The 9,234-nt window shown below is 37.6% G+C and overlaps 1 long non-coding RNA gene across 1 annotated transcript; it reads right to left on the bottom strand.

Moving 5' to 3' along the window:
- Positions 1 to 866: 866 nt before the first annotated feature.
- On the bottom strand, positions 867 to 8,760 carry LOC147841385 (uncharacterized). The gene is made up of 3 exons (XR_015504080.1): positions 8,617 to 8,760; positions 8,155 to 8,250; positions 867 to 1,500 (listed from the first exon to the last, which is right to left on the bottom strand). It is a non-coding gene; the product is annotated as an uncharacterized LOC147841385 (long non-coding RNA).
- Positions 8,761 to 9,234: the final 474 nt, after the last annotated feature.

The raw sequence follows: 9,234 nt of genomic DNA, 5'->3' as shown, positions 1-9,234 counted from the left end.
GAGTTGGGAGATCACGGAGATGGGTCACCATTTTGTAAGGTCCACCCAGTTGGCCCAATGCCGGTGTCCACTGGTGGATGAAGGTTCACTGCATGTTCGGTCTTTCCAGTGCACAATGTTGATTTATATTAAACTTAACTCATATCTGACTCCAATTTTAATATGAGATGGTTTAGAATATTAATATATTTATCCTCGTTTTATCTGACTCCAATCATAAAACATTAAGAAGATTATATCAATATGCAATTTAGATAAATGTTTGAACCTTTTGTCTTCACTAGTAACTATTACATCCGTTCATTCGGGTGCTCATGTCGCTCAGAGAAATCGCCTCGGCCGAAGGCGTCCCTCACGGTCACACTCCGGTCAGTCTTGAATATTAAACAGAGGTAAATTGACTAATACTTTAGATGGCCGCTACCAGCGCGCTCGTTCTAAAATACTTTAGTTAGTCCCGCTTAGATGTACACCTTTGAGTTAAGACAATCATCATTTCTAATTAGAGGTTAGGGCATTAATATAAATGTACCCGACTACTGGACTCTATAGTAACTTTGGTTTTCACCAAGCCCATGGTTTCCCATATGAACTTAATTTAGAATAATATTACCTTCAAACAAAGGTCGGGTACCCAATCTAGGTTAATCGTGCAACACCTTGTTGACCTAGACGGAAGTTATCGCCCTTTCCACCTAAGTACACATGAATCAATATCAAGAGTCAGCCGGATCGCTAAAACACAATTAGTGTGCCAATGCTCCATCTCAATTGGATTTTAGTCCGTCTACTGACCTGACGCAAGACGTGCGGAAACAAGGATACAGCGTAATCTACTTGAATTAATAATTACAGAGTGAGCAAAATATGGTCAAACATTACAATTTATTAGTCAGGTAAATGTATTATGCCAATTCAATCAGTCAATTCATAAATGATCAATACAAAACATCAAATTATCAAAGATAAATCCAAGATGAAAAAGATGCATTCCTGACTTTGAAATATACATAACATGGGGCAGACCCCATGTTATGGGCTGATCTGGTTAGGCAGAATCGCCCTGAGCTTTTCTTAGTCCTTACCTTAAATAATCCAAGAATTTCCTCAAGGAAGGGGGTGTGAATGTATAACAAAAGGCATTCACACTTAGTGTCACACCCCTCACAGTGGATCAAAAGATGCCTGAAGTTATATATTTATTGTTCTGATTATGTCTATTTCTGAGAGAATGAGACCATTGTACCAATCGCACTGAGACATTTCAAATGATATCAAACATGATAGTTAAAGTCAGTTTGGTTAATTCTAGAACATTCAAACATTGAAATGACCATATGTGTGAGTTAGGGGGATGAAGCAGACTCAGATGCAAATGCAGCAGGAACTGGTTTTTCCCGCATTCCCCTTGCTGAGTTGTGAAGTTACCAGTCTCTGTTTTCAGCTCATGTTTTGAATTGTCAAAGATATCAGAATATTTGCAATATTTCAATTCTTACACTGGTCTAGTGTAATTGGACCCCAGTGCTCTGTGTATAATTTATTTATTTATTTATTTATTTTATTTTATTATTATTATTATTTTTTTAAATTGCTAACATCAAACTCTGAACTCTATAAGACTTCAAGGGCGATGTCACCACTTAGTAAAACTGTGAATGGAATGTTAGTAATTGGCTTTACTTTAATCCATGAATAACATTTGTTGGTATCTTAACTTCATTCATAAGCTTGTCTGGTCCAAATTCATTCATAAGACTTGCAACAGAGTCAAGAGAGAGGGCAGGACCTTCTCCAGAGAGCTTATTGGGTGGTGACGCTTCTCCTTACAGCTATTGGCTTAAGGAGAGCCAGTCAAGCGTGCCAAAGGTGAAAAAGCCCGGCGGCCATTTTGTTGATCAAGTTCACCATTGTTTATGACTTGAGCTGTTGCTTGCTGAACATTCCAGCAAACAAGCTGTTAGATGTTATGGATCAGTGGACGGGCAAGAGGCGAGTATCTTTAGTTAAAATCATTGTTTACACTAGTCTTGTTATTCAAAAGATTTATAAATGTTTTAGTCTAAATGTTTGGTAAGGTTATTTTGCAAAGCTTCCCTTCATGTGCATAGCATGTGCACCGCTAGGAAAAAGGTAATGGTTCAGTTTCATTGCAATGGCTTTGGAGTTTTTGGCTGTCATTTGCTGGAGAATAGGGTTGAAGACACAGCAGATGCGTTGAAGTGGAAGGTTTGATGTTTGTTGAAGTCGTTGATGCAATTGTTGGAGTTGTTTTGAAGTAGCAGTTGTTGTTGCTGCAGTTGTTGTTGCTGCAGTTGTTGTTGCTGCAGTTGTTGTTGTTGCTGCAGTTGTTGTTGTTGCTGCAGTTGTTGTTGTTGCTGCAGTTGTTGTTGTTGCTGCAGTTGTTGTTGTTGCAGTTGTTGTTGTTGGTGTTGCTGCAGTTGTTGTTGCTGCAGTTGTTGTTGCTGCAGTTGTTGTTGCTGCAGTTGTTGTTGCTGCAGTTGTTGTTGCTGCTGTAGATTGTAGCTTGTAAATTATAGCTAGTAGCTTGTAGATTATAGCTGGTAATTTGTAGATGGTAGCTGGTAGATTGTAGCTGGTAGGTGATAGCTGGTAGGTGATAGCTTGTAGATGCTTTGGTTGTCCATGCTGGTATAGAGTAGGTTCTTCAACGGAGCTAGCTACGGTGAAGCTGCCTCTTCAAAACGAAGATAGCAATGGAATAAACCCCAGGGTATTTATAGTAGTTTAGGAGTCATCTGATTGGATAGTAGTGAATTGGATAATGCGGGTCAGCTGCTAGCAATCATAAGCACGTGATCCTCTCGAAATTTGTTTATACATAAACTTCACTTAACGAGCCGTTTTTCCGGTTTCAAACCTAAGCGATTTTCACTGGCAGAAGAGTCAAGCAGAAGAGTATGCAAAATCCCTCTTTGACATTAGATGGCGCTACACAGCTTTAAGCTTCTGACACTCGCTTATAACACAGAAGAAGTGGAAGAGAGGAAATTCACACGCTTGTTGTTAAAGTTACTGGCGACTCGAACAAACATGGATGGTTCAAGTAGCAGTTCCAGCTCTAGCGATTAAAAAAATAATTATTGTACACAGAGCAATAAGCAGCTCCACGTTCATATCGCCTCTTAGCATCTTCTACAATTTGCGCTCGCTTTGACAATTTTGCACTTGAGCACCTCCAAGTGCTGTTTACTGTTACTTTAGCAGCTCCGTGCACGTGAACAAAAGTGCCAATCTAATTGGTGGAGAAGGTTAAGATGCGGCGCGTCAAAACAAAAAAACAAGCATGAGGCGTTTTTTTTTTCTTCACAAGGCGTTAAACGTTGATGGAAAACGCAAGCAAAAAACGTCTCTGTGTGCACAGGCCTTAATGCATCACATGACAGCTCATCAGGGTCCTGTCGGGTCTGTTTCAGTTTGGGCAAAGCTCAAAGTCAACTCTGGTTGAGTTTACATAAAATCAGCCACTGCCTACCGTTCGTTCGTTCGTTCGTTCGTTCGTTCGTTCGTTCGTTCGTTCGTTCGTTCGTTCGTTCGTTCGTTCGTTCGTTCGTTCGTTCGTTCGTTCGTTCGTTCGTTCGTTCGTTCGTTCGTTCGTTCGTTCGTTCGTTCGTTCGTTCGTTCGTTCGTTCGTTCGTTCGTTCGTTCGTTCGTTCGTTCGTTCGTTCGTTCGTTCGTTCGTTCGTTCGTTCGTTCGTTCGTTCGTTCGTTCGTTCGTTTCTTTAATGTGGCTGCTCCTAATCATGATCAGCGTTCAGACACAGCCTCTATTAAACCCATGGTCTTCCACTGGCAGGAAAGCCATAGTTCGTTCATATGTTAAAGCTCCAGTGACAGGATTCAGATGGCCTCTGGTGTCCGTTAATTACATTAGCCTGCTCCCTGAAGCGCCGTCCTGCTCCAGCTCTCCTCCAGAGAATGTTTGTCCATGCTTGTGGGTTGGCATCCTCACGCATGGCCAGACAAGACACTTAGTTTATCATACAAGGTTGTGTTTGTTGAGGGCTTAGCTTGCTAGCGGATGGCAGGAGGTAATGCCATGCTATGCTGCAGCATGCTAATTGCCGCTAAACATGCTAAACCAAACACCCTGGACAGTGGATGCATCACAACGTGGCACTAAGCCTAAACCCGTCTCTTCTCTTTATCTCTGTCTTCTTGTGTTCTCGCCTCTGTTCATTCAGCATGAGCTTGGCGAGGATTTCACACTTTATCACCTCGTCTAACGCACCGGAGAGCACTGGAAATCGCTGTCTGCAGTCGAGTGATCCCGTAGTAATGAGATTTGAGGTACATCAAAGTACCGTGGCTTTGTGGGAGAAAAACAGATCAGGATAGGACTGAAATGCAAATGCCTCACCAAAATGACCACAAGTTATATATACCCAGAGAACACATTATATGAAAGGATTTGAAGACAGATGGCCAGAAGTGAGTAAAGTCGCATCTTACATGAATGAGCCTTCAAGACAATTGGTTTGTTTGCTGAGTTGTGGTATAGAAACAGTGAGGGGGAGGGTTGTTGTCAAATGGGTAGAAAAATGGGTCAGATGCAAAGCCGTGAAACGTCACTTATAGGAGGAAATGAGGGATTGAGTCATTGTGCTTGAAACCAATCAGTGACCTGGATCTGAAACACATCTGCATGCGAGTTGCGCCCATGTTTTATACACACATTTTAAGATCAAAGAAGAGTTTCTACATGGATCTGGCAGCTGTGGGAAAGAAGAAATTATTTCTGGCAAGCAGTTTTTACATTTAATAATTAAAACAACTAGCATCTATTTTTGTTACACTTTATTTTAATAAACGATTTTTGCTATAAATAAATAACTTTTGTCTCAATAAACTCCTAATTTTCTGCTTATTATTAGTTATTTAGGTAATTGGATTTAGTTGTTGGGCAGAATTAAGAATTTAGAATAAAATAATGCAGAACATTTCCCAGTGATGGGTTGCAGCTGGAAGGGCATCAGCTGCGTAAAACATGCTGGATAAGTTGGTAGTTCATTCATTCCGCTGTGGTGACCCCAGATTAATAAAGGGACTAAGCTGAAAAGAAAATAAATGAATGAATAATGCAGAACATGTATATTATAAGTACTTATAAACAGCCAATATCCTAATAATTTGGCAGATAATAAGCCACTAGTTAATAGTGTGTATTAGTACTTAAGGGAAAGTGTTATCAGTTTATTATGTGATATTATGTGTTGAGCATATCAGTATTTTTGGTTACACTTAACTTTGAGGTGTCATTAAGTGTATTCTATTATTATGTATTGACTGTCTATTACTTGTCTATAGTTTATTTTTCATTAAATTCTACTATTTATAATTTATTTACAAGGTTCTCTTATAGCACTTTGACTACTTGAGGAACATGCTTATTATACCTTTTTTTTTAAAGATACTACACTACCTGACAAAAGTCTCATCACTTATCCAAATTTTTAGGAACAGCAAATAATAACTTGACTTCTAGTTGATCATTTGGTATCAGAAGTGGCTTATATGTAAGGCAAAGGCCTCTAGATTAGGTTTATTTTACCAAAATGAACTAAGATATCTTGATTTAATTTAATTATTTAATTATGACAGTAAGTTCTGACTTTGCTTAGACAAAAGTCTAGTCACTTAACAGAAATAATGTACAGTATAGAAAATCATATAGCAGTGGAAAAAGAACCAATATTGTGTTTGACTCCCATGAGCTATGAGGACTGCATTCATACATCTCTGCTATGAATCAAACAACTTATTAATAAAGTCATCTGAAATGGCAAAGAAACTGTTCTTGCAGGACTCCCATGCAGAGTTCATCAAGATTCTTTGGATTCATCTTCAATGCCTCCTCCATCTTACTCCAGACATGCTTAATACTCTTCATGTCTGGTGACTGGGCTGGCCAATCATGGAGAACCTTGACCTTTTATTTTTTCAGGAACTTTGATGTAGAAGCTGAAGTATGAGGAGTGCTATCCTGTTGAGGAACTTGATCTCTCCTGTGGTTTGTAATGTAATGAACAGCACACATGTCTTGATACCTCAGGCTATTGATGTTGCCCTCCACTCTGCAGATCTCTTGCATACCCCAATACTGAATACATCTCCAAACCACGATTTTTCTTTACCAAACTTGACTAATTTCTGTAAGAATCTTCGGTCCATGCGGGTTTCACATAAGTCTTTTGTAGTGTTTGTGATGATTAATGTGATGATTGAGATGAGGTTCAATAGATGATTCATCAGAAAAAATCTACCTTCTGCTACTTTTCGAAATGATCAACAAGAAGTCAAGTTATTATTTATTGCTCTTACAACTGGGATCGATGACATATATAATTTATGATATATAATTTGATATATAATTTATTTATAGATAATAGTACTGTATCTTTTCAGAATATTACTGATAAGATTTTAGCTGACCATCGCTGTCCAATCTAACTTTAGCCAAATCGCAGTACAAATAAAGGAGCTGTTGTCACTAGTGATATACAAATTGTTGCTAGTAATGATTATTTATTTAATAATAATTAATTATTGAAAAATAAAACAGAGTCTTAAGTATGAGCCCCTAACGAATAACTACTAATATATTTTGACAACCAATAAACATGTAGCGTTTACTATATAACAAATAGTATGTAATAATAAATAATAAAAAATAACTGTAGTATCTATATATAATAGATATGAGTACAATAAAACTTCACTTAATAAATTAATATTAATACAAAAGGAGAATATCAAATGTTTAAAAAAAAAAAATAGAATCATGAAAATGTTTAAATGGCTTGCCATAGAAACTAATGCAGGAACATGATTCGTGATTTGTAGTTATGACGGCTTGATCAGAATGCCTGTTGGAAAAGAACACAGGACAGAAGCTGACACTTGTTCTCGTACAGAGCTATTTTGAAACATAAACATGTTATGCACAGAATGTCATTGCTGTCTTGCTTTCAAATGGAAATGAGGCAGGTTTATTTACTGGTGGCTCAGAGAGGGCCTTTGTAGCCGTATTTGCTTATAATATGATTTCAGCAACCACATCTGGACGAACATATACAGCATTTATAGTGTAATGTACAGTCAGCCTGTCATTGCTGCAAATAGTTGCTGTTCGTAATACTTGTCTAAATGCATACCTCATTAAATCCAGACCAAGTAGACCCAAACAATTATTAACTTAAAAAATGGTTAAAACTCTCACTGATGCACCAGGAGGAAACACGATTAAGAAGCTAGGGGGTGAAGGTGTTTGGAATTTAAAGATTAAGGTAAATTGTACATAATTTGTCTTCTGGGAATCATGCAAGTATCTTATTTACAAAATTAAGCAGCATTAATAAAAAAAAAACATATTTTAACAAAATAAAAAAAAAATATTGACTACTTTATAAAGTATTCAACCCCCCCCCCTCCCCGTTTATAATTGTAGCTTGGACTCCATCCATATTCTTAGTCCACGAGGACATTTTTTCATTCATTCATTTTCTTGTCGGCTTAGTCCCTTTATTAATCTGGGGTCACCACAGCAGAATGAACCGCCAACTTATCCAGCAAGTTTTTACACAGCGGATGCCCTTCCAGCCACTGTTTCTCTCTGGAAAACATCCACACACAGTCATTCACACACACACACACACACTATGGACAATTTAGCCTACCCATTTTACCTTTACCGCATGTCTTTGGACTGTGGGGAACAACTGGAGCACCCGGAGGAAACCCATGCGAACGCAGGGAGAACATGCAAACTCCACACAGAAACGCCATCTGAGCCGAGGCTCGAACCAGCGACCCAGCGACCTTCTTGCTGTGAGGCGAACATGCTACCCACTGCGCCACTGCGTCGCCTTTTCAAGGACATCATAAAAATAAAATCTTCAAAATAGACACCCAAAGTTACTACTTCCTCATCATATTTGTCAGGGCCGCCTTCAACTGCCATGGCATCGCTATATTCTTCACCCTGAATTCCTTTGCTTTTTCTTTCTTTTTTTTTTTGTTTTTGACACCTTTGAGTGACATTTTACTTCCCTATACTTTTATATTAGTGTTTCTTGACTTTAAATACTAATCTAGGGTGCATTTCCCTAACCATGACATTACGCATGGCTGAACTATCATAGTATTAAAAAAAAAGTCCAATATTTGTGTAGGTAAAAAAAACATGCACTTGTTTTCTATATTAACTCAAATATATGTAAACAGCACATACTGTATATGTCATGATTTCACTATTTACTATAGAGATGAACTGGAACTATCAAAAGACATTTATTAACAAAGACATTTACTACAGGCACTGGTCATCTATACACACAGTGAGAACTTCACAGGAATAACATTTAAGCCCAGCCAAAAGATTTTCTAAACACAGGAGCTAAAATACACTGGACAAAACTGAACTAATTACACACTGGGGTGAGACACAGGTGAAACTCATGAAACGTACTAGTGGCGGGGAAACAGAACAAAGGAGCCTGTGATAATCACAGGAGCACATGGAATAACACAGGAGCACATGGAACAACACACTGAAAAGTCACATGGCACAACAAACACAGGAACCTGACAATATACAGCCAATGTTTCCTTTACAAATATTATTGAGAATATTCCATATTCTATATGCTAAAACATAAAACCACTAAATAACACGTATTGTAATCTCATATAAATCATATAAACTGTTAATGGTTTTAATTTACAGTAGCCAATTTATTAAGAACATTTATAACAATAATGATAATAATAATAATAATCATTATCATCATCATCATTATTATTATTACGTAGGATGTTGTTTATTTATTTGTTAATCATTTTTTTCATTTTTTGAAAAGTCTATTTTTACAACTTTGACACATTCAAACAATTGTAGACATGTTCTAACCAGCAGGCCCATGCCATATACAGTAGGCTACAGATCCATTTCTTAATAAAAATCTACTATGAATAAAAAGCATTAATCTATGTTATATATTTTTATTTTCACAAGCTTTGAAGACGTAACGTAAATTCCACTTTTAAATAATAAATTCACCTATAGCTTTCGTCATGAGCCATGGCAGCATTCAAAATGGCATAAATGTTTTCAAAGTGCACTGCGAAGGGAACGCAATATGTAATATGAAGATCGCTAAAGCTGAACTGTAAAAAATACCTTAAAAGCAAATTACACCTATGAGAGATGACCTT

This window comes from Danio rerio, chromosome 12 (genome assembly GCF_052040795.2).
Source record: "Danio rerio strain M-AB ecotype USA chromosome 12, GRCz13ab, whole genome shotgun sequence".
In the NCBI taxonomy this organism is placed as follows: Eukaryota; Metazoa; Chordata; class Actinopteri; order Cypriniformes; family Danionidae; genus Danio; species Danio rerio.
This window is presented reverse-complemented; position numbering and strand designations above follow the sequence as displayed.